This window comes from Mytilus trossulus, chromosome 11 (genome assembly GCF_036588685.1).
Source record: "Mytilus trossulus isolate FHL-02 chromosome 11, PNRI_Mtr1.1.1.hap1, whole genome shotgun sequence".
Taxonomy (NCBI): Eukaryota; Metazoa; Mollusca; class Bivalvia; order Mytilida; family Mytilidae; genus Mytilus; species Mytilus trossulus.
The window spans coordinates 830,293-856,312 of NC_086383.1; the positions used below are offsets into that span (position 1 = coordinate 830,293).

The following is a 26,020-nucleotide window of genomic DNA, read 5'->3' on the forward strand; positions in this document are numbered from 1 at the left end:
TCCATTGGCCAGCAGTAAGTGGTATACACAAGTGTAAAATTAATGGGTATCCATTGGCCAGCAGTAAGTGGTATACACAAGTGTAAAATTAATGGGTATCCATGGGCCAGCAGTAAGTGGTATACACAAGTGTAAAATTAATGGGTATCCATTGGCCAGCAGTAAGTGGTATACACACAAGTGTAAAATTAATAGGTAGCCATGGGCCAGCAGTAAGTGGTATACACACAAGTGTAAAATTAATGGGTAACCATGGGCCAGCAGTAAGTGGTATACACAAGTGTAAAATTAATGGGTATCCATGGGCCAGCAGTAAGTGGTATACACAAGTGTAAAATTAATGGGTATCCATGGGCCAGCAGTAAGTGGTATACACAAGTGTAAAATTAATGGATATCCATGGGCCAGCAGTAAGTGGTATACACAAGTGTAAAATTAATGGGTATCCATGGGCCAGCAGTAAGTGGTATACACAAGTGTAAACTTAATGGGTATCCATGGGCCAGCAGTAAGTGGTATACACAAGTGTAAAATTAATGGGTATCCATGGGCCAGCAGTAAGTGGTATACACAAGTGTAAAATTAATGGATATCCATGGGCCAGCAGTAAGTGGTATACACAAGTGTAAAATTAATGGGTATCCATGGGCCAGCAGTAAGTGGTATACACAAGTGTAAAATTAATGGGTATCCATGGGCGAGCAGTAAGTGGTATACACAAGTGTAAAATTAATGGGTATCCATGGGCCAGCAGTAAGTGGTATACACAAGTGTAAAATTAATGGGTATCCATGGGCCAGCAGTAAGTGGTATACACAAGTGTAAAATTAATGGGTAACCATGGGCCAGCAGTAAGTGGTATACACAAGTGTAAAATTAATGGGTATCCATGGGCCAGCAGTAAGTGGTATACACAAGTGTAAAATTAATGGGTATCCATGGGCCAGCAGTAAGTGGTATACACAAGTGTAAAATTAATGGGTAACCATGGGCCAGCAGTAAGTGGTATACACAAGTGTAAAATTAATGGGTATCCATGGTCCAGCAGTAAGTGGTATACACAAGTGTAAAATTAATGGGTATCCATGGGCCAGCAGTAAGTGGTATACACAAGTGTAAAATTAATGGGTATCCATGGGCCAGCAGTAAGTGGTATACACAAGTGTAAAATTAATGGGTATCCATGGGCCAGCAGTAAGTGGTATACACAAGTGTAAAATTAATGGGTATCCATGGGCCAGCAGTAAGTGGTATACACAAGTGTAAAATTAATGGGTATCCATGGGCCAGCAGTAAGTGGTATACACAAGTGTAAAATTAATGGGTATCCATGGGCCAGCAGTAAGTGGTATACACAAGTGTAAAATTAATGGGTATACATGGGCCAGCAGTAAGTGGTATACACAAGTGTAAAATTAATGGGTATCCATTGGCCAGCAGTAAGTGGTATACACAAGTGTAAAATTAATGGGTATCCATGGGCCAGCAGTAAGTGGTATACACAAGTGTAAAATTAATGGGTATCCATGGGCCAGCAGTAAGTGGTATACACAAGTGTAAAATTAATGGGTATCCATTGGCCAGCAGTAAGTGGTATACACACAAGTGTAAAATTAATGGGTAGCCATGGGCCAGCAGTAAGTGGTATACACACAAGTGTAAAATTAATGGGTAACCATGGGCCAGCAGTAAGTGGTATACACAAGTGTAAAATTAATGGGTATCCATGGGCCAGCAGTAAGTGGTATACACAAGTGTAAAATTAATGGGTATCCATGGGCCAGCAGTAAGTGGTATACACAAGTGTAAAATTAATGGATATCCATGGGCCAGCAGTAAGTGGTATACACAAGTGTAAAATTAATGGGTATCCATGGGCCAGCAGTAAGTGGTATACACAAGTGTAAAATTAATGGGTATCCATGGGCCAGCAGTAAGTGGTATACACAAGTGTAAAATTAATGGGTGTCCATGGGCCAGCAGTAAGTGGTATACACAAGTGTAAAATTAAAGGGTATCCATGGGCCAGCAGTAAGTGGTATACACAAGTGTAAAAATAATGGGTATCCATGGGCCAGCAGTAAGTGGTATACACAAGTGTAAAATTAATGGGTATCCATGGGCCAGCAGTAAGTGGTATACACAAGTGTAAAATTAATGGGTATCCATGGGCCAGCAGTAAGTGGTATACACAAGTGTAAAATTAATGGATATCCATGGGCCAGCAGTAAGTGGTATACACAAGTGTAAAATTAATGGGTATCCATGGGCCAGCAGTAAGTGGTATACACAAGTGTAAAATTAATGGGTATCCATGGGCGAGCAGTAAGTGGTATACACAAGTGTAAAATTAATGGGTATCCATGGGCCAGCAGTAAGTGGTATACACAAGTGTAAAATTAATGGGTATCCATGGGCCAGCAGTAAGTGGTATACACAAGTGTAAAATTAATGGGTAACCATGGGCCAGCAGTAAGTGGTATACACAAGTGTAAAATTAATGGGTATCCATGGGCCAGCAGTAAGTGGTATACACAAGTGTAAAATTAATGGGTATCCATGGGCCAGCAGTAAGTGGTATACACAAGTGTAAAATTAATGGGTAACCATGGGCCAGCAGTAAGTGGTATACACAAGTGTAAAATTAATGGGTATCCATGGTCCAGCAGTAAGTGGTATACACAAGTGTAAAATTAATGGGTATCCATGGGCCAGCAGTAAGTGGTATACACAAGTGTAAAAATAATGGGTATCCATGGGCCAGCAGTAAGTGGTATACACAAGTGCAAAATTAATGGGTAGCCATGGGCCAGCAGTAAGTGGTATACACAAGTGTAAAATTAATGGGTATCCATGGGCCACCAGTAAGTGGTATACACAAGTGTAAAACTAATGGGTATCCATGGGCCAGCAGTAAGTGGTATACACAAGTGTAAAATTAATGGGTATCCATGGGCCAGCAGTAAGTGGTATACACAAGTGTAAAATTAATGGGTAACCATGGGCCAGCAGTAAGTGGTATACACAAGTGTAAAATTAATGGGTATCCATGGGCCAGCAGTAAGTGGTATACACAAGTGTAAAATTAATGGGTATCCATGGGCCAGCAGTAAGTGGTATACACAAGTGTAAAATTAATGGGTAACCATGGGCCAGCAGTAAGTGGTATACACAAGTGTAAAATTAATGGGTATCCATGGTCCAGCAGTAAGTGGTATACACAAGTGTAAAATTAATGGGTATCCATGGGCCAGCAGTAAGTGGTATACACAAGTGTAAAAATAATGGGTATCCATGGGCCAGCAGTAAGTGGTATACACAAGTGTAAAATTAATGGGTAGCCATGGGCCAGCAGTAAGTGGTATACACAAGTGTAAAATTAATGGGTATCCATGGGCCACCAGTAAGTGGTATACACAAGTGTAAAACTAATGGGTATCCATGGGCCAGCAGTAAGTGGTATACACAAGTGTAAAATTAATGGGTATCCATGGGCCAGTAGTAAGTGGTATACACAAGTGTAAAATTAATGGGTATCCATGGGCCAGCTGTAAGTGGTATACACAAGTGTAAAATTAATGGGTATCCATGGGCCACCAGTAAGTGGTATACACAAGTGTAAAATTAATGGGTATCCATGGGCCAGCAGTAAGTGGTATACACAAGTGTAAAATTAATGGGTATCCATGGGCCAGCAGTAAGTGGTATACACAAGTGTAAAATTAATGGGTATCCATGGGCCAGCAGTAAGTGGTATACACAAGTGTAAAATTAATGGGTATCCATGGGCCAGCAGTAAGTGGTATACACAAATATAAAATTAATGTGTATCCAAGGGCCAGCAGTAAGTGGTATACACAAGTGTAAAATTAATGGGTATCCATGGGCCAGCAGTAAGTGGTATACACAAGTGTAAAATTAATGGGTATCCATGGGCCAGCAGTAAGTGGTATACACAAGTGTAAAATTAATGGGTATCCATGGGCCAGCAGTAAGTGGTATACACAAGTTTAAACTTAATGGGTATCCATGGGCCAGCAGTAAGTGGTATACACAAGTGTAAACTTAATGGGTATCCATTGGCCAGCAGTAAGTGGTATACACAAGTGTAAAATTAATGGGTATCCATGGGCCAGCAGTAAGTGGTATACACAAGTGTAAAATTAATGGGTATCCATGGGCCAGCAGTAAGTGGTATACACAAGTGTAAAATTAATGGGTATCCATGGGCCAGCAGTAAGTGGTATACGCAAGTGTAAAATTAATGGGTATCCATGGGCCAGCAGTAAGTTGTATACACAAGTGTAAAATTAATGGGTATCCATGGGCCAGCAGTAAGTGGTATACACAAGTGTAAAATTAATGGGTTCCATGGGCCAGCAGTAAGTTGTATACACAATTGTAAAATTAATGGGTATCCATGGGCCAGCAGTAAGTGGTATACACAAGTGTACAATTAATGGGTATCCATGGGCCAGCACTAAGTGGTATACACAAGTGTAAAATTAATGGGTAGCCATGGGCCAGCAGTAAGTGGTATACACAAGTGTAAAATTAATGGGTATCCATGGGCCAGCAGTAAGTGGTATACACAAGTGTAAAATTAATGGGAATCCATGGGCAAGCAGTAAGTGGTATACACAAGTGTAAAATTAATGGGTATCCATGGGCCAGCAGTAAGTGGTATACACAAGTGTACAATTAATGGGTATCCGTGGGCCAGCAGTAAGTGGTATACACAAGTGTAAAATTAATGGGTATCCATGGGCCAGCAGTAAGTGGTATACACAAGTGTAAACTTAATGGGTATCCATTGGCCAGCAGTAAGTGGTATACACAAGTGTAAAATTAATGGGTATCCATTGGCCAGCAGTAAGTGGTATACACAAGTGTAAAATTAATGGGTATCCATGGGCCAGCAGTAAGTGGTATACACAAGTGTAAAATTAATGGGTATCCATTGGCCAGCAGTAAGTGGAATACACAAGTGTAAACTTAATGGATATCCATGGGCCATCAGTAAGTGGTATACACAAGTGTAAAATTAATGGGTATCCATGGGCCACCAGTAAGTGGTATACACAAGTGTAAAATTAATGGGTATCCATTGGCCAGCAGTAAGTGGTATACACAAGTGTAAAATTAATGGGTATCCATGGGCCAGCAGTAAGTGGTATACACAAGTGTAAAATTAATGGATATCCATTGGCCAGCAGTAAGTGGTATACACAAGTGTAAAATTAATGGGTATACGTGGGCCAGCAGTAAGTGGTATACACAAGTGTAAAATTAATGGGTATCCATGGGCCAGCAGTTAGTGGTATACACAAGTGTAAAATTAATGGGTATCCATGGGCCAGCAGTAAGTGGTATACACAAGTGTAAAATTAATGGGTATCCATTGGCCAGCAGTAAGTGGTATACACAAGTGTAAAATTAATGGGTATCCGTGGGCCAGCAGTAAGTGGTATACACAAGTGTAAAATTAATGGGTATCCATGGGCCAGCAGTTAGTGGTATACACAAGTGTAAAATTAATGGGTATCCATGGGCCAGCAGTAAGTGGTATACACAAGTGTAAAACTAATGGGTATCCATTGGCCAGCAGTAAGTGGTATACACAAGTGTAATATTAATGGGTATCCATTGGCCAGCAGTAAGTGGTATACACAAGTGTAAAATTAATGGTTATCCATGGGCCAGCAGTAAGTGGTATACACAAGTGTAAAATTAATGGGTATCCATGGGCCAGCAGTAAGTGGTATACACAAGTGTAAAATTAATGGGTATCCATGGGCCAGCAGTAAGTGGTATACACAAGTGTAAAATTAATGGGTAACCATGGGCCAGCAGTAAGTGGTATACACAAGTGTAAAATTAATGGGTATCCATGGGCCAGAAGTAAGTGGTATACACAAGTGTAAAATTAATGGGTATCCATGGGCCAGCAGTAAGTGGTATACACTAGTGTAAAATTAATGGGTATCCATGGGCCAGCAGTAAGTGGTATACACAAGTGTAAAATTAATGGGTATCCATTGGCCAGCAGTAAGTGGTATACACAAGTGAGACAGTAATCCAACAAAAAATATTAGACATGTTAGATATAAAGGTCAACACAGGTTTCACCGAGACATGTTAGATATAAAGGTCAACACAGGTTTCACCGATAGTTACATCATGAACATAGGCATATAGTGTTTCTAGTTCAACCACAAGTTCTATTTATTTTCAGTGTTTAGTAATGGGTAGCACCTGCCACCACAATACATTTATATTCAAATGTGTCCTAGCACTCACAAAAACTTGAAACCAAGAATACTCTTTTTTTTTTACCATCATTAACAAGGGTTGACACAAAATGTCTTGTCTTGAACACACACTGCGACATATAATATATAAAAAAAATCAAGGAGAAAGTAATGTCAACTTATTTTAATAAGATTGACATCGCAAAAAATCAACTTTCTTTTCAAGTAGTCACTGAACCATGAAAATGAGGTCAAAGTCATTAGTCATATGACGGGTGGAAAGTTGGCAACATAAGACATCTATATACAAAGTATGAAGCATCAAGTCTACCTTTTAAAATTATAAGTTCTTATTAAGTCAAGTTACATTTATCGTCATTGCGGCATCACTATCCCTAAGCTTTGCTTTCTGCTGAAGGAGACTCTGACCAGACAAAAAGTAAAATTTGCATAACCTATTTTTCCATATATAGTTCATAATTATGTACTTTTCATTTATTGTTGTGATCAAATGTCTTTCCTGTTTGATTTGTTATACACAGATCTTTGGACCCTTTACCAGTTTGATGTGAGGCAACTTGAAGACCTATGATTGTTGACTGTAACTAAATGGTGTCTTTGATCAAGAGATGTCTTATTTGTAATCATACCACATCTTCCATTAACTAAATTAACAAAAAGACTTTAACCTTGTGGTTAGCAGGCCGTACAAAAGAACAATTAAACACACCAAAGGCACATATACTACATAAATGACTGCCATTGTACAAGTGAGATCGACCCAAAAAAATATATCAAATGCATTTTATAATCAGTAACTAATAAAGCAATAACACTGACATGATATTCTTATTGGATTTAAATCTTCCAGTTGATCATTGTTGAAGGTAGTATTAGTTAACTATTTATGGTCATTGCATAAATGCACTAGTATTGTTACCTATTCATGGTCTCTTTTGGGTTATTGTCTTATTTACAATCATACACTGCTCGGCTGGATTTTGTTTTGTCCACCGGCATACCATGGGAGTGGGCACTGAGTGGGCAAAATTTCTACCTTGTCCACTCTGCCCACCCATGGGAGTGGGCATGCAATTTCTTTTGTTTTATCTAAAGACTTGCAATCACTTGAGAAAAGCAGATAAGCATTTGTAATCAATATTTTTACAAAATAAGAAATTATAGCATGCAAGTGGGCAGGCCGAAAAAGCAAAATCCACTCAGGCTGTTGTGTATCTATGATATGGCATGTTTGGATATTTCAAGACTCATTTACTTATAACCAGTGAGCATGCATTGTTCATTCTTTGCTGAAAATTTATAAGCAAACATCTCATGCAAATTCAGGACAATCATTTAATGAATTCATTAGAAGTTGAAAGTGGTCACTGAAAAAAACAGAACAAATATGTTTTCAGTTTGAACAAATTAGATCATACTTTGAAGAAGATTTTATTAAGTTCAAATATGTGTGTTACGAAGGCGGTGGAAAGGGACTGTTGGTTGATGTCGATGAATCATAGTACGGAGTCCAAAATATGCACTGTCAAATGGATTTCTGTCTTTTATGAGGTCTTGGCACTGCATTGTTCTTCCTGTTTTATATGATAAATGTTGCATTAGGTCTTTTGTAATTTTTTTGTACATCTGCCTGGTATGTTGGAATGTGATGAAAACCTTTTTTTCCCTTAAGATGAGTAATGTTATCGAAATGATGTACAAAGTTTACTAAGTGCGGATATTCTTTGGAGTGTTGAAGAATACTCTCCTTTGTCTGATGTGCTGAACATGTCACTTTAGTGTCCCTGTTCAGCATCTCTAGATATTCATCCAGGCTTATGTTGTTGTTTGACCCACCTTGCAGATTAACAAATCTATTGGAAATTAATCTTTCTGATTGGTCTGCAGGTAACAAACCTGAAGTTAGAGAAGTAAGATGGACAGAACCAATTAGATATTTTGTTTTGTTTGTAAGATTATATATTGGCAGTTCATATTTAGCTGAACGTACAACTCGTTCTCCATCTCCCATATCTACTGCAGTGTCTAGATTCTTGTGTAACAGAATAAGTTTGAAAATCATTACAATATGATTCTGCAGTTCATCTTTCTTTTTTCTTTTTTAGTTTTCTTTGACATTCCAATTTTGACATTGTGACATTTAGCTTCATGTGATCTCAAATACCCTGTATATGCGTATGTCTTCTCACAGAAGTGACCCTTTACACGTCCATCTTCCAAGGTTGATACCCAGTAGTTGTCAGGATGTTCTGGATCTCCTACTACATCTTTACATTTTATAAAAATATCTGATTGACCATAAAAAAACATTCTTCTACTATCGAGTTGCTGACATCATATAACCAAGATAGTTTTTCCTCCTTGTTCATAGTGGCAAATGGTATTTTTATCTCCTGATCAATATCCTCCAAATTCAAATGACGCAAAAACATGTTCATAATTATTGCATCATGAATGGCATAATACAACATTTTGTAAGCACGATATGAATTGCAAACTTTCCCCTTTACATTTCTCATATTAAGTAAGTTATAGTAGTAGTATACAGTGCACTTATCCGCAACACTCTCTGTGGAGTAGGTCATTTTGTGGATTGCCTACAAGAAAAAATATTCAGACAATGAATAATATAAAAATGTTTGAAGATAATATAAAACAAATTATATGCATTGGAGAATAAAGGAGAGAAACATGAAAAATATGTCTTAGAATCATATAAATACTATAGCAATGATAAAAATGCATGATATGCTTAGTGTACCCCCCTACAAATTAAACAGGACAATGCATAGTGATACCAATTAAATTTATCTTGATTATGCTGCTTCACGAGTACTGTGTCATTTGTGCTTTTACAGTGCCGTAAGAGCGGCCACTTACTGACCTCCCTCTTGGGATCCCCCTAAGTTTTGAATAAAAGCTTTTGAAATGGATCAGTCTCTCATGAAGCATATACATGTAGGGGTAAGAAGAATGGCAATCTTATTAAAATAAGTTCTCATCACTTGCTCCTCGATTTTTTTTTAAAGGCGACATAAAACAAATCGAGGAGCAAGTGATGAGAACTTATTTTAATAAGATTGAAAGAATGTAAGAGTTTTTTTTTTTGGGGGGGGGGGGGGGGGGAGGTGCATCCAAAATTACAAGTTTATTGTTAGCCATGTACCAAGTCAGAGTTGTTTTTTGTTGTTGTTTTTTTAACTTGCTTTAACGGAGATGACGCCTGATATAAAAGTGACCTCACATAGATACAAATGTAACCGTACCTGCAAAAAGTTCATCAATCTGTGAAAACCTTCAATTTTTTAAATGAAGCCTTCAAGTCTTTCCATAGCAGTATGACCATTTGCCATTGCATTTTGAGCAGATTGCATTCGCTCATCAGTAAGTTTGTCTCCTAATAAATAAATAAAATATGGTTCTTCAAGCTCTTCAGAACAATATCATTTAAATTAAGAATAGGCTACAAGTGTACCACTAACAATCTAATTACTAAATTTTTTTGCCTCAAAGTTGTACATGCATTGCTTGAATATCATATTAAAAGCCACGTTTATAACCTTCAGATTGTCATCCACTTATTGTTTAAGGAAGCAAAAACACATAAAGAGCAACACATGGTATAATGATATAATTCTATAGGTTATCAGCACATTATGTGAACTTTGTTCTGTTGCTGCATTTCCGGTTAATAAAACAGTATTTAAATCCAAAAATAAAACAAATTCAATGTGATAAATTAATGTTACATGAAATTGATGTACATTTATCATCATTTTCTTATTTATTACATGTAGGACAGTTGTATTATTACAATACATTGAACTCTTAATATCAGTTTATTAGTACATTGGATATAAAATACTGACCTCCGAAGAAAACTGGTTCTACAATTTCTCCGTTTGCACATGGAACATATTGCTGTGAGAGTTCTTTCGTCAATTTTATCAACTCAGGGGTTTTATTTTCATTACAGTCATACAGTCCAAATGGAAACTAAAACGAGAAGGTACAAGAAGTATAACTTATAAAACTTCAAATAAAAAAAAACCCTTCTAATTGGATACATTTTTGTAAACATATTGCAAATGGAAAACAATTTTGAAAAAAGTCTTAAATAAAGACCAAAACATCCCCTGTTTTATAAATGCACTGGACACCATGCACTATCAGGTCAATCAATCTTGTTGGATTTTAAATCAATAAAATAATTTGAATTTGAATATGGCATACTATTAAAAAAGATATAATAATAAATCGCAGCTAAATATACTGTTGTCAGTTATATCGTTTGAATTGTCATTAAAGGGCCTTTTAAAGCTGACTTTGTACCACATAGTATGTGGTATGTGTTTTGCTCATTGTTGAAGGCCGTACAGTGAACAATAGTTGTAATTTCTGTGTCATGTGGTCTCTTGGGAAGAGTTATCTCATTGGCAATCACAAAACATCTTCTTTTTTAATAAAGTCTTACTTGCTGTTGCTACAAATCCATCATTAAAACCTCACCAAAAAACTTTAACCAGATTTACAGATGCTTTTAAAAACAAAACAGAAAAATTTCCTTTAACATACTTGTCTAGTCTTAACTCCTGCATATTCTGTATATCGGTGCTCCAAGTGTTTTGGGAGAATATTATGGAACATCTTTTGCATATATGTGGGTGGCAATTGACAATAGATGTTGAGATAATAAAATTCAACTCCTTCCGCAGCTTCGTTTGGTCTTCAATAGATGGTAGAAAATCTATTACTGGCAGATCTTGATGTACACATTCTTCCCTTACCAAAGGCACTGGCTGAACTCTGTCTACTATTGCATAAATATTGAACAAATGTACAGAAAGTGTTTTCGTATCAGATGTCCTGTAAGAAGGAAGTATATTTTTATCCCAGTTGTCCCCAATAAGTTGATATTTCTGATGACAACCTTTTTCCAATTCTTCTTTTATGCTTAGTATGGTTTTGTCCAGAAACTTTTGCCATTCTGCTAACTTTCTGTGTATGGTAACAGGATGCACACTTAATCAAAGATGTGATAGCCTTTCAATGTTCTACATATAAAATTAGAAAATACATGTATCATTAGAAAACATATACAAGTCAGGAGTCCTGTAATTCAGTGGTTGTTGTTTGTTGCTGTGTTAGGCAAAAAAAAAATCCCTGAAAAAAATCCCTACCTACCCTATTTTTTTCAGCATCTGACAGTAAACACACATTTTTTTGTTTTTTTGGAATTACATAAAAAAATATATTGGTTTTTCTTCATATTTGCTCATTAATACCGGGCTGAAGTACGTCCATTATTCATAGTTCATTATTCATTATTCAATAATGAATAATGAAATAGTCCATTATTCACTATTCAATATTGAAAAATGAATAATGAATAATGAAATGGTTTATGTTTCATTATTCAATTTGAAGCGGTGAATAGTGAAAAAAATATTAAAAAAATTTGACCGTGACACTATAGCTATATTTTGATTCGCAATGACTATAAGAGGGTTTACGGACGACCTAAATGCCACAATATGCATAAAAATGAGGAAATATAAAAAAGAAGATGTGGTATTATTGTCAATGAGACGACCATCCACAAAAGACCAAAATGACACAGACATCAACAACTATAGCTCACCGTACAGCCTACAACAATGAGCAAAGCCCATACCGCATAGTCAGCTATAAAAGGTCCCAATAAGACAATGTAAAACAATTTAAACAAGACAACTAACGGCCTTATTTATTTTAAAAAATGAACGAAAAACAAATATGTAACACATAGACAAACGACAACCACTAAATAACAGACTCCTGACTCGGGACAGACACATACATAAATAATTCGACGGGGTTAAACATGTTAGCCAATTTTGAATAATGAAATGGATATTTTGAATAATGGAATGGACTGCTGCGACCCTTTAGTCCCTAATTATAGATAAACTTTATACCTCATTCGAAAGCTTATAATGAGTGTAAAAAAATGTTTATAGTCAACATGTTCCGCAACGCATATTAGAGGACTTAAATGTCGAAATACGCGTGAAAATTAAGAAATAGCCAATTTTGAATAATGAAATGGATATTTTGAATAATGGAATGGACTGCCGCAAACTTTTAAACCCCTAATTATAGTTAACTTTATACCTCATTCGAAAGCTTATAACAAGAGAAACAAAATGTATATAGTCAACATGTTCCGCAACGCATATTAGAGGACTTAAATGTCGAAATACGCGTGAAAGTTAAGAAATAGCCAATTTTGAATAATGAAATGGATATTTTGAATAATGGAATGGACTGCTGCGACCCTTTAGCCCCTAATTATAGATAAACTTTATACCTCATTTGAAAACTTATTTCGAAAGGAACAAAACGTATATAGTCAACATGTTCCGCAACGCATATTAGAGGACTTAAATGTCGAAATACGCGTGAAAATTAAGAAATAGCCAATTTTGAATAATGAAATGGATATTTTGAATAATGGAATGGACTGCCGCGAACTTTTAGCCCCTAATTATAGATAAACTTTATACCTAATTCGAAAGCTTGTAACGAGAGGAACAAAATGTATATAGTCAACATGTTCCGCAACGCATATTAGAGGACTTAAATGTCGAAATACGCGTGAAAATTAAGAAATAGCCAATTTTGAATAATGAAATGGATATTTTGAATAATGGAATGGACTGCCGCGAACTTTTAGCCCCTAATTATAGATAAACTTTATACCTAATTCGAAAGCTTGTAACGAGAGGAACAAAATGTATATAGTCAACATGTTCCGCAACGCATATTAGAGGACTTAAATGTCGAAATACGCGTGAAAATTAAGAAATAGCCAATTTTGAATAATGAAATGGATATTTTGAATAATGGAATGGACTGCCGCGAACTTTTAGCCCCTAATTATAGATAAACTTTATACCTAATTCGAAAGCTTGTAACGAGAGGAACAAAATGTATATAGTCAACATGTTTCGCAACGCATATTAGAGGACTTAAATGTCGAAATACGCGTGAAAATTAAGAAATAGCCAATTTTGAATAATGAAATGGATATTTTGAATAATGGAATGGACTGCCGCGAACTTTTAGCCCCTAATTATAGATAAACTTTATACCTAATTCGAAAGCTTGTAACGAGAGGAACAAAATGTATATAGTCAACATGTTCCGCAACGCATATTAGAGGACTTAAATGTCGAAATACGCGTGAAAATTAAGAAATAGCCAATTTTGAATAATGAAATGGATATTTTGAATAATGGAATGGACTGCCGCGAACTTTTAGCCCCTAATTATAGATAAACTTTATACCTAATTCGAAAGCTTGTAACGAGAGGAACAAAATGGATATATTCAACATGTTCCGCAACGCATATTAGAGGACTTAAATGTCGAAATACGCGTGAAAATTAAGAAATAGCCAATTTTGAATAATGAAATGGATATTTTGAATAATGGAATGGACTGCCGCGAACTTTTAGCCCCTAATTATAGATAAACTTTATACCTAATTCGAAAGCTTGTAACGAGAGGAACAAAATGTATATAGTCAACATGTTCCGCAACGCATATTAGAGGACTTAAATGTCGAAATACGCGTGAAAATTAAGAAATAGCCAATTTTGAATAATGAAATGGATATTTTGAATAATGGAATGGACTGCTGCGACCCTTTAGCCCTTAATTATAGATAAACTTTATACCTCATTCGAAAGCTCATTACAAGAGGAACAAAATGTATATAGTCAACATGTTCCGCAACGCATATTAGAGGACTTAAATGTCGAAATACGCGTGAAAGTTAAGAAATAGCCAATTTTGAATAATAAAATGGATATTTTGAATAATGGAATGGAGTGCTGCGACCCTTTAACCCCTGATTGTAGATAAACCTTATACCTCATTTGAAAGCTTATTTCGAAAGGAACAAAATGTAGATAGTCAACATGTTCCGCAACGCATATTAGAGGACTTACATGTCGAAATACGCGTGAAAGTTAAGAAATAGCCAATTTTGAATAATGAAATGGATATTTTGAATAATGGAATGGACTGCTGCGACCCTTTAGCCCTTAATTATAGATAAACTTTATACCTCATTCGAAAGCTCATTACAAGAGGAACAAAATGTATATAGTCAACATGTTCCGCAACGCATATTAGAGGACTTAAATGTCGAAATACGCGTGAAAGTTAAGAAATAGCCAATTTTGAATAATGAAATGGATATTTTGAATAATGGAATGGAGTGCTGTGACCCTTTAACCCCTGATTTTAGATAAACCTTATACCTCATTTGAAAGCTTATTTCGAAAGGAACAAAATGTAGATAGTCAACATGTTCCGCAACGCATATTAGAGGACTTAAATGTCGAAATACGCGTGAAAGTTAAGAAATAGCCAATTTGAATAATGAAATGGATATTTTGAATAATGGAATGGACTGCCGCAAACTTTTAACCCATAATTATAGATAAACCTTATACCTCATTCGAAAGCTTATAACAAGAGAAACAAAATGTATATAGTCAACATGTTCCGCAACGCATATTAGAGGACTTAAATGTCGAAATACGCGTGAAAGTTAAGAAATAGCCAATTTTGAATAATGAAATAAATATTTTCAATAATGGAATGGACTGCTGCGACCCTTTAGCCCCTAATTATTGATAAACTTTATACCTCATTCGAAAGCTTATAATGAGTGTAACAAAATGTTTATAGTCAACATGTTCCGCAACGCATATTAGAGGACTTAAATGTCGAAATACGCGTGAAAATTAAGAAATAGCCAATTTTGAATAATGAAATGGATATTTTGAATAATGGAATGGACTGCTGCGACCTTTAAGCCCCTAATTATAGTTAACTTTATACCTTATTCGAAAGCTTGTAACGAGAGGAACAAAATGTATATAGTCAACATGTTCCGCAACGCATATTAGAGGACTTAAATGTCGAAATACGCGTGAAAACTAAGAAATAGCCGATTTTGAATAATGAAATGGATATTTTGAATAATGGAATGGACTGCTGCGACCCTTTAGCCCCTAATTATAGACAAACTTTATATCTCATTCGAAAGCTTAAAACGAGAGGAACAAAATGTATATAGTCAACATGTTCCGCAACGCATATTATAGGACTTAAATGTCAAAATACGCGTGAAAGTTAAGAAATAGCCAATTTTGAATAATGAAATGGATATTTTGAATAATGGAATGGACTGCTGCGACCCTTTAGCCCCTAATTATAGATAAACTTTATACCTCATTCGAAAGCTTATAACAAGAGGAACAAAATGTATATAGTCAACATGTTCTGCAACGCATATAAGAGGACTTAAATGTCGAAATACGCGTGAAAACTAAGAAATAGCCGATTTTGAATAATGAAATGGATATTTTGAATAATGGAATGGACTGCTGCGACCTTTTAGCCCCTAATTATAGACAAACTTTATACCTCATTCGAAAGCTTATAACGAGAGGAACAAAATGTTTATAGTCAACATGTTCCGCAACGCATATTATAGGACTTAAATGTCGAAATACGCGTGAAAGTTAAGAAATAGCCAATTTTGAATAATGAAATGGATATTTTGAATAATGGAATGGACTGCTGCGACCCTTTAGCCCCTAATTATAGATAAACTTTATACCTCATTCGAAAGCTTATAACAAGAGGAACAAAATGTATATAGTCAACATGTTCCACAACGCATATTACAGGACTTAAATGTCGAAATACGCGTGAAAATTACAAAATAGCAAATTTTGAATAATGAAATGGATATTTTGAATAATGGAATGGACTGCCGCGACCTTTTAACCCTTAATTATAGATAAACTTTATACCTCATTCGAAAGCTTATAACAAGAGAAACAAAATGTATATAGTCAACATGTTCCGCAACGCATATTAGAGGACTTAAATGTCGAAATACGCGTGAAAGTTAAGAAATAGCCAATTTTGAATAATGAAATAAATATTTTCAATAATGGAATGGACTGCTGTGACCCTTTAGCCCCTAATTATAGATAAACTTTATACCTCATTCGAAAGCTTATAATGAGTGTAAAAAAATGTTTATAGTCAACATGTTCCGCAACGCATATTAGAGGACTTAAATGTCGAAATACGCGTGAAAATTAAGAAATAGCCAATTTTGAATAATGAAATGGATATTTTGAATAATGGAATGGACTGCCGCAAACTTTTAAACCCCTAATTATAGTCAACTTTATACCTCATTCGAAAGCTTATAACAAGAGAAACAAAATGTATATAGTCAACATGTTCCGCAACGCATATTAAAGGACTTAAATGTCGAAATACGCGTGAAAGTTAAGAAATAGCCAATTTTGAATAATGAAATAAATATTTTCAATAATGGAATGGACTGCTGTGACGCTTTAGCCCCTAATTATAGATAAACTTTATACCTCATTCGAAAGCTTATAATGAGTGTAAAAAAATGTTCATAGTCAACATGTTCCGCAACGCATATTAGAGGACTTAAATGTCGAAATACGCGTGAAAGTTAAGAAATAGCCAATTTTGAATAATGAAATAAATATTTTCAATAATGGAATGGACTGCTGTGACCCTTTAGCCCCTAATTATAGATAAACTTTATACCTCATTCGAAAGCTTATAATGAGTGTAACAAAATGTTTATAGTCAACATGTTCCGCAACGCATATTAGAGGACTTAAATGTCGAAATGCGCGTGAAAATTAAGAAATAGCCAATTTTGAATAATGAAATGGATATTTTGAATAATGGAATGGACTGCTGCGACCTTTAAGCCCCTAATTATAGTTAACTTTATACCTTATTCGAAAGCTTGTAACGAGAGGAACAAAATGTATATAGTCAACACGTTCTGCAACGCATATTAGAGGACTTAAATGTCGAAATACGCGTGAAAGTTAAGAAATAGGCAATTTTGATTAATGAAATGGATATTTTGAATAATGGAATGGACTGCTGCGACCCTATAGCCTCTAATTATAGATACACTTTGTACCTCATTCGAAAGCTTATTTCGAGAGGAACAAAATGTATATAGTCAACAAGTTCAGCAACGCATATTAGAGAAGTAACGAACGACCTAAATATCGAAATACGCTTGAACATTAAGAAATAGCTTATTTTGATTAATGGAATGGACTACTGCATCCCTTCAGTCCCTAACAAAGGCAAATTTTATACACCAAATTAAAGCGTATTGATAGAGGAATAACTTGAGTATAAATGATATGTGCCGCAATGACCATTAGAGGGGTTACGGAGGACCTAAATGCCAAAATACGCATGAAAATAAAAAAAATGGCCAATTTTGAATAATGAAATGCATATTTTGAATTACAGAACACTTGTCTTACAGAATGGACTGTTGTGACCCGTTGACCCCAGGTCCTTAATACCTTATACCTCAATTGAAGGCTTATTAAGAGATGAACATTAGCATGATTATGAGAGTTCTACCACACACCCATTTTGAGGTTGGAGTCGAGGGAAACGTTTTCTTTGTGGATGAAATAAACACACACACACACAAAAATAGAAATTCACAGATATAATATACAATGGACTTTAAGATTACAAATATGTCTGGTCAGAGATAGAATACGGCGCAAGAGGTCGAAATTCTGGGAAAAAAACTGGCCGCTGTTAAGGCCAATCGAGAACAGCGCTGCAATGATGAGGTAATTATCAAATTGCGAAAAGTAGGGCAGGACTCAACTTTGATTGTCAAAAACATTAAATACTTCGACACGAAGTAAAGGCCTGCAAAATTATAACCTTCTGCTGGAAAGCGGAAACTATTCACGCATGGGGATATGAGAGATTAAATAAGCAACTGACTACCGTCTTGGCAAAGAGAGAACCGATGGAGCTGTGCAAATTGTGAGCTATGGGATGAAAAATCATGACGCACCGCGTACGTTTCTCGACTTTCTTATTTTTTATAAGGATTGTAGGATTGAAAGTGTTCGAATATATATGTTTTGTAGGCCCGAAAACTGGGTCTAAAAACAGTAAATTGGGAATGGTGGTTTTGGGGTGACCTAAATTGATTTTTTTTGTTATGATAAAGACATTGATCCAATAGTGAACATGGAGTTAGTAGTTGAAAACGTCAAATATAGCCAAAATGAACCACCTTCGAGGGTAATCCCGGTTGAGGAAATATCAGTTGGTTGAGAGTTGATAGAAACGAAGACAAATCTTAAAATTCATCGTCGTCCCAAACCCTACACGAGGAGATTGTCACCCAGGCAAAACAACTTGGGTTGAAAGGGGTTAGCAGGCTGATCGACTGCTGAAGAAGGTACAGGAAAAGATATTAGAAGATAGGAAAGCCATTGCGGATAAAATTGAGGTACATTCGCCGAAAAAAAACGTTTAAAGATTTATTTACTACATAGAACATGACCCCGCTTATTGGCATGGACGTGCATACCTCCCTTGGGGTCTCTCTGATGTCACGGATGGAAGTTAACGACGATTGGGCGTTTTAAGGGGCAAAACAATGTGATCATGCACTGTATGTACCTTTGTAAATATTAATCCAACAGGTAAGGCGGATGACGAGAACGAGGGATACTTTCACTCGGGAAACTAGATTTTCACCGCGGCCACGGACTTTGTTGAAACCCTTGAGAAGATGGATAAAAAGATCGTAGAAGGCCAATTGGACATATGACAAAACTAGGGTAATGGTGAATACTTCCTCGGTCCAGCGGGGGTGTATCCCTTCTCGAAAGAACCTTTTTTCTTCGGAAATTCGCGGTGGTTGAATGGGAGGGAAAAGTTCCAATACAAATTGTTTTTCATGCTCCTTATGACTTACGACAACAGGGGCCATCTTGATAGCGGTGTTTGTTGGTATTGTACTGGCGAACAAGATCGTCCAGGACATCGATATAGGTGCGTGTGGAGTTGGCTGAAAAGTTTCGAACGTTTGACAATACTTGAATTCTCTTCGTTCCCGCTGGAGTAAATATCGATACCTTGCTTTTGAAGCAGCTGATTTACGTGTTTGTTGTAAAATTTTTGCCTTTGTCTGTCGATAGCTTCTTGGGCACACCGCTTGGAATGCATTCCGCACCGTCAACCCTTCTTTTTCTTGAGTGGTATAATCCAGCCATATTTGGAAAATACATCGATAATGCTCAGGATAAATTCATTTCCCTTGTCCCTGGAAAAGTCACTCATATCAAAAAGGTCGCCCGCCTAGGTCTCATCCACACCACCCACCGCTACACAGCGTTTATGAAACTAGCGTCGAACTGGTTTGTGAACCCCTCAGCTAGCTCATCGGTCCAGCGAACATTTTTTTTTTAAATCCAGAACGAATCAAACTTTGATACTGATGATGGGTCCGACGATGCTGCAGTCCAAGTGTTAAGCGAGGCTACATTGTAGCATAGCTTCGTGAACGATGGAGTTGTGTGCGGATGAATCATTGTACTATAATTAGGGGCTAAAGGGTCGCAGCAGTCCATTCCATTATTCAAAATATCCATTTCATTATTCAAAATTGGCTATTTCTTAATTTTCACGCGTATTTCGACATTTAAGTCCTCTAATATGCGTTGCGGAACATGTTGACTATATATATTTTATTCCTCTTGTTATAAGCATTTTGAATGAGGGATATAGTTTATCTATAAGTAGGGGCTAAAAGGTCCCTTCAGCCCCTAATTATAGATAAACTTTATACCTAATTCGAAAGCTTGTAACGAGAGGAACAAAATGTATATAGTCAACATGTTTGTTTTTTTTTTTAACGGAAGTGTTATTTAAAAATTTAGATCAGAATAATTTAGTGGAGAACTAGAAAACAAAGTTTAATGACAAGCAACAAAACCCACAACAAAAGCGTTTTCTTTTTATTTTGAAAAAAGTTGAATGTTGAAATAGAAAATAGATATTTCTATGTCCGCAATTTTGGATATTACCGGAAGTAATGTTTTTAAAGAGATATGTCTTATACATTGTATCCACGAGAGACACAAAAGAAAGGTTTGCTGCACAATGTAATGATAGTAGCAATACATTAAAACACATTTTATTTACCCTCCCTAAAAATAAGCTTATTCTAGTAGTATGTGCGCCATGTTGTACTATACCAGAAGTAGGGTTTTTGAAGACAATTAATCTCTATCATATAGCCAAAGGTAGTAGATAACAAAGGTTGGTACTTAATATTATGTTAGTAGCATGATAATAATACCTTTTCACATATTAGCCTTCGATAAAGGGCGGATTTAAGTATGATAACCGCAATTTTTGATTTTACCGGAGGTGAGACATTTTTTGCAGATGTCTCCGTTTCTGAAATGAAAGAGTAATAGTTGAGGAAGGTCTATGCCAAATGTCATGCTTGTAGCAGGATGTGTACAAATCGTCTAAAATATACGTGTAGCTGCCGCACTAATATCACTATTCCTATCACTATGCTGTTGATTCTGATGATATTTACAATGAGCTCCCCGTCTTGTATAGCCGTTTGTGATCAAACCGAACGTGTAAATCTGCCATTTGAATCCCAAGATGTGTTGATGCTATTGACAACGTTGATAGAGTCTGGCGAGAGTCATCGTTGCTCTGAGGGTGAAACTCGCATTGAAGTCTACCGCCAGGTAGCGTTCTGCGATGAGAGTGACGTAGATAGTTTGCTACTGGCAGTGGTCGAACACGATTGCATTTTGAGTCTGATCGTACTACGATGATATATCTCGGTTTTTCCCGACCGCTCTTAGCAGACAAACGCCAGTGGAACTGTAAGTTTGGGGTAACACTTGTAGAATCACACTGTCGTCTTCGGAAACCACAATCGATCTTACTCTTTCTCTGGATGGTCTTGTACAACTGCAGTTTTGTTTTCATCGGAAGGAAGGGAAGGACATGAGGAACAAACCAAGAGATCTTACTCAGGTTGATTTTCGCCACGTCGTTGACGGCAGTAGCAGGATGGCATTGTCGTCCGAGTCGCGTACGAGTGACAATTCGTGCTTGATACATGCACAATCTTGTTGTAATCGTCTGCAAAGCAGAAAATGTGTCTCGGATGTATGTTGAATGAAAACGATCCTTTGTTTGCGGGCTTGTTGATAATATACCCATGTCCTGCTGCAAACCCTATGTTTTCGGCCTCGGCTTCGGTAGATGGTTCGTTGTACCACAGCTAGTTGAATCCTTGGAATTTGGAGAAATTCCCAGCATGATGATGGCAACGACTGGGATGTTCGATCAGCTAGCTCGAGAGCTTGCATTTATTGTAACTGATGGTCTTAAAGAGATACATGATCCCATTAAGAATGAGAGGCACTAGATCTGCATAAGCAGATGCACTACCGTCGTTATTGTACAGTCACCCCTCTACCAAGAGATAATTTTCAGCGGGATGGAGGAACAAGTCTTGGGTTTCGATGTTGATTCGGATCTCACCTGGATTATTCAGGTTGGCACCAGCTTGAGGTTCATATTCGTGAACCTGATATTCTTGGAGACTTTCGTCGAAGACCAACCCTTCGGTGGTTATAATGATGTTTGACATTATGTATTTATTTAAAGCGTTAAAGCGCTGCACGAAGTCGTGGATGGTACCAATGCCTGAACCGGAGATCAGGTTGTTCAACTTGGTTTGCTGCGGTTTGCTGCGTTGAACACTGGACTGTTGAGTGGACATTCTGCGGTTTCGGGGGCGGGTAACTTTATCAACCACGTAGTCGACGGCTTTGGGGCCCCTTTTGCAACACCTTTAAAGGCTGCATTGGTGTTTGCACTCACGGCCTTACTTCCTGTGGTTTTGGTGGCAGATGAAGTATTGCGTACTTTCAGGCGTAACATTTCTTGATTTGCAACCTTTACTTATAGGATGCTATGATGAAGCGCCATATATTCTTCGATGCTGATATGTCTACCCTTTTTCATAGCATGGAAAATCGATACAATTTCGTTGCGCACACCATTATTTCCTGCTCGGTAAGCTGCAGCACACAGTTCCAAGCGATCGAGAAGTTGCTTGAAGTGGAAAAAAAGCACGGTTTGCAGCTCAATGCCAAACTAATACTTCTGGTAGATGTGGGACACGATTCCCTTCCACATGTACTTCTTATTCGCCTTCGGGGTTCTGGCAAGGATGGAATTTCCTTTGTACATAGTACCGGAACTTTTAAGGATCTCTGCATAGTCGTCAGGGTCGTCGAGCTCGAACGATTATGGTTTCTTTTTTAATATGACTTCCCAGAAGCCAAGGGTTCCTTTGTACTTCACTCTATCCATAAAAACATTATCGCCGTCAAAAGTAACTAGTGAGCTTCCGATGAAGATACCAACGTCGGCATACTGAGCTGCAAATGCTGCTGTGTTCGAGCTCAGAGGACGGTGTCTGTATGTCGTGTAATGAGTAGTGGGTCGGCAAACTCTGGCGGTGGTGAAGGGATGGCTGGCTGGCACTGTTGCAGGAAGGTCTGCCATATTTTCGATGATCTGTGAAGCTGCCTCTCGCCGAGCCCCAACCACAGGCTTGAACACCTTTTAAAGGACCCAGCTAAGTTCAGTCTTGTCGAGACGATGCTGCATATAACTGGCTTGAATCTTCCGTTTGGTGTCTTGTAACTTACGTCATTTATCTAATAGATCGAATGCTGTTGCACGACCCTAAGCGTTTGTGTGAACGCCCTAAATTATGAGTTGCACGTGAAGGTATTACACAGCTGATACGGATCCCTTTTCTTCGGTAGATTCACGTGTCATGGGTATGTGCACTGATGGCCTCAAATCGTCTTGGCAGGGCATTGGGATTGAGAAAATTGCTCCACCTTACCATAATGGTGGAGGTCCTTGCGTTGAAATTACCTCCACCGCTTTAGATCGGGTGAAGAATCACGCAACCGCATTTTCAACTATGCTCCTCATATCGACTGGAATCCACTCAAAATTGTATTTGCAGGGTCATTCGAACTGTGTTCAGATATTCTTTATACCTAAAGAAATATTCGAGCTGATCCATTCTTTATCTTATACCGCATAGCACTCATTTAATTTGCATCGATATTTTCCATTTGCCTTGGACCAGCAATGCTTACACAGAGCGTCAAACTGTTTCTTGGTGAGATCGTTGCAGTGATTGCGTCGGATGTGGTCGATTTTCTCAGCGTTCTGCTGGAAGATGCAGGAGAAGTAGGCATTCTCCCGGATCGACTGGGTGGGCAGTGTGAAGTAGTTCTGGCACAGGTAGAAACAATCGTCGTTGTCTTCACACGTGTTCTGTTTTCTCAACATCGTAGAACACCATATGAGGTTTACCATGAGGTTCTTGCGGCTGGGATCAAGTTCTCGGGGGTCTAGTACATCACTTTCTTGCTCGAAGAAAAAAGTGTCGATACTCGGGTGTTGTGATGGTAGTAAGGTGTTGACCACATCGATCAACGAGAATGGTGACTTGCCCTGCACTGTATGAGGTCTCGGATATCTTCTTTGGGGAAGCTTTATTCCAGCGCTTGCTCCAACAGCTGGTAGATAGGTTGGTGAATGGATTATCCGAAGACGAACAATTGATTGTAGTCGGAGCCATCCATCGCACAGGAATAGGTTGTTTAGCTGCGTCGTCTTACCACAGTCCGACTTCCCAATGATCGACCGTCTTATCGATCACTGAAGTAGGAGGTAGTGATTACTCCTCGTGTGAGCGTTGGCACTCAATGAAATGTCCTTAATGTTCATTTATTAAAATAAAATAGCGACGATTTTCTGTGTGAAAGTCGTAGGAAGACAGACACAGGTAACACCAGCGAGGTAATGACAAGCAACGGGCGACGGTGAAAGGTCAGCAACTGCAAGGTGTGCGATGCCAAGATGTCTCAGTTTGTTGCTACAACGTGTACAGGGTTCATGAACAATCTAATCAACCGATTACCCATGGAAATGCATCTACCCGGACACAACTTCACCAGGCCAGGGACTTAACTTAGAAAGCGACAACTTCCCGGCGACACCCTGAAGGCTTGGTCAAAACCCATTTATCAAGTTGACGAGGCAGCATATCACCACGATCTTTGTTTTGCCCAGTACAATGATTCATCCGCACACAACTCCATCGTTCACGAAGCTATGCTACAATGTAGCATCGCTTAACACTTGGACTGCAGCATCGTCGGACCCATCATCAGTACCAAAGTTTGATTCGTTCTGGATTTAAAAAAAAAATGTTCGCTGGACCGATGAGATAGCTGAGGGGTTCACAAACCAGTTCGACGCTAGTTTCATAAACGCTGTGTAGCGGTGGGTGGTGTGGATGAGACCTAGGCGGGTGACCTTTTTGATATGAGTGACTTTTCCAGGGACAAGGGAAATGAATTTATCCTGAGCATTATCGATGTATTTTCCAAATATGGCTGGATTATACCACTCAAGAAAAAGAAGGGTTGACGGTGCGGAATGCATTCCAAGCGGTGTGCCCAAGAAGCTATCGACAGACAAAGGCAAAAATTTTACAATAAACACGTAAATCAGCTGCTTCAAAAGCAAGGTATCGATATTTACTCCAGCGGGAACGAAGATAATTCAAATATTGTCAAACGTTCGAAACTTTTCAGCCAACTCCACACGCACCTATATCGATGTCCTGGACGATCTTGTTCGCCAGTACAATACCAACAAACACCGCTATCAAGATGGCCCCTGTTGTCGTAAGTCATCTGGAGCATGAAAAACAACTTTGCGTTGCGGAACTTGTTGACTATATACATTTTGTTCCTCTCGAAATAAGCTTTCGAATGAGGTTCAAAGTTTATCTATAATTAGAGGCTAAAGGGTCGCAGCAGTCCATTCCATTATTCAAAATATCCATTTCATTAATCAAAACTGGCTATTTCTTAACTTTCACGCGTATTTCGACATTTAAGTCCTCTAATATGCGTTGCGGAACATGTTGACTATATACATTTTGTTCCTCTTGTTATAAGCTTTCGAATGAGGTGTAAAGTTTATATATAATTAGGGGTTAAAAGGTCGCGGCAGTCCATTCCATTATTCAAAATATCCATTTCATTATTCAAAATTGGCTATTCCTTAACTTTCACGCCTATTTCGACATTTAAGTCCTCTAATATGCGTTGCGGAATATGTTGACAATAAACATTTTGTTCCTCTTATTATAAGCTTTCGAATGAGGTATAAAGTTTATCTATAATTAGGGGCTAAAGGGTCGCAGCAGTCCATTCCATTATTCAAAATATCCATTTCATTATTCAAAATTGGCTATTTCTTAACTTTCACGCGTATTTCGACATTTAAGTCCTCTTATATGCGTTGCGGAACATGTTGACTATATACATTTTGTTCCTCTTGTTATAAGCTTTCAAATGAGATATAAAGTTTATCTATAATTAGGGACTAAAAGGTCCCGGGAGTCCATTCCATTATCCAAAATATCCATTTCATTATTCAAAATTGGCTATTTCTTAATTTTCACGCGTATTTCGACATTTAAGTCCTCTAATATGCATTGCGGAACATGTTGACTATATACGTTTTGGCACGCTCGTTATAAGCTTTCGAATGAGGTATAAAGTTTATCTATAATTAGAGGCCAAAGGGTCGCAGCAGTCCATTCCATTATTGAAAATATCCATTTCATTATTCAAAATTGGCTATTTCTTAACTTTCACGCGTATTTCGACATTTAAGTCCTCTAATATGGCGGAATA

General features: G+C 37.5%; 1 protein-coding gene and 1 pseudogene across 2 annotated transcripts in view; one reads left to right on the forward strand and one right to left on the reverse strand.

Moving 5' to 3' along the window:
• LOC134690612 (MAM domain-containing glycosylphosphatidylinositol anchor protein 1-like) overlaps positions 1-26,020 on the forward strand; it is a 68,850-nt gene that overhangs the window by 6,777 nt on the left and 36,053 nt on the right. The gene's annotated exons all lie outside the window — the stretch shown is intronic.
• LOC134691549 (uncharacterized) lies at positions 8,287-19,167 on the reverse strand (annotated as a pseudogene).